This window comes from Ranitomeya imitator, chromosome 2 (genome assembly GCF_032444005.1).
Source record: "Ranitomeya imitator isolate aRanImi1 chromosome 2, aRanImi1.pri, whole genome shotgun sequence".
Lineage (NCBI taxonomy): Eukaryota > Metazoa > Chordata > Amphibia > Anura > Dendrobatidae > Ranitomeya > Ranitomeya imitator.
In genome coordinates, this window is record NC_091283.1 from 422,636,834 (window position 1) to 422,638,198 (window position 1,365).

The window sequence follows — 1,365 nt, forward strand, 5'->3', positions numbered from 1 at the left end:
AATAAAAGTTTTACTTGTACATAAGAACAATTCTCATCCCAAGTATCAAAAGAAATATGGCTACGGGTTAATGTGCCTTTTGTGTTAAATGAGTAGAAAGAATTGTTATGGTGCATTATTAAGAAGTGTCTTCCAACCAAAGATTTTAATCATAGAAGAGGGTTAGTGAAGAATGCTCAATGTCAAAGGAATGGATGGGTAGAAGATGAGACATGTTTACATATCTTTTGGAATTGCAATTTTGCACAACAGGTGTGGAGGAAGATAAGTACATTGGTGGGAGTATTAAGTGGTCTTAGGTCTTTTGATTTTAATCTAATATTTTATGGGATTGGTATAAGAAACATTGATTTTACAATTCTTTGGTTAATAAAGTCTGTGTTTAAAATGGCTTTGTGGAAATGTAGGAATATTTTATTGTTCAAGAGGACCGTGTTATCTGTTAAAGATTGTACTCAGCTTGGTCTTAGTTATTTATTTATATATTATTGGAAGGATAGAAAAGATGTAGGTGTACAGGAAGCAGATCGAAGGTGGAGACAAAGAATGGAATAAGGTTCTTAATATGTAATATGGCGGTCTTAATGTTTTTTACATGTTTCCTACTTACCTTTGTTTAATAATGATGATTTCTTGGTTTTGGCCTTAAATTCGATGGAATATGAAATAAATAAATCATTTGAATTGGAAATCTGAATCTAAAAAAATCTGTTCTTAGTTTAATATCCGATATGTTCCCTATTTGGGAACCATATATTAAATGGATTTTTAGAACAGGTTATGGAAAAAGAGCTTGCTCTGTCCACTCCACGCATTGACCTGTTATTGCAGTACCTCCGGGAACAGTGCGCTCCTTCTCTGATCCGGTTTCCAAAAACAGATTGAATTGAAATCCACACAAGTTGTGTTTTAAACCATTATGTGAATTATTTTCAGGGTCAAATTTGAACATTTCACATGCCAAATGCATTTTGCTTGATTTAACATGACCAACTGCAAAATTTTGTGCCCACATTGTTTTCACCTATCTATGTATAGCATTGTATTGTATTGTATTCAATATGTAATTAATCTATCTATCCATGTTTCTTTACTGGTTGCAACAGGTGTGTTAAGATGTAGTCATGTATTTGGCCTTTGTTACAGTGTCGCAAATATACCATCTACAAAGTTATGCCCCTTGCCATCAGTAGTGTTTTAAATTAAGTATCCCATGAGTAGTTCTCCCATACATACCACATTTCTGACACTATGATTTCTTTTGTAAAACATTGTCTCCCTCTTGTGGACCACCGACTTTTTAATTTGATGTATATTTTTTTTAGAAAAAAATGGAGTCTGTGCTGATCTTAAATATGCTCCTAT

The 1,365-nt window shown here is 33.0% G+C and overlaps 1 non-coding gene across 1 annotated transcript; it reads left to right on the forward strand.

The window, feature by feature from the left end:
• The first annotated feature begins 674 nt into the window (after positions 1-674).
• LOC138668275 (U2 spliceosomal RNA) lies at positions 675-856 on the forward strand. The gene has a single exon (XR_011319123.1). It is a non-coding gene; the product is annotated as a U2 spliceosomal RNA (small nuclear RNA).
• The last annotated feature ends 509 nt before the right edge of the window (positions 857-1,365 follow it).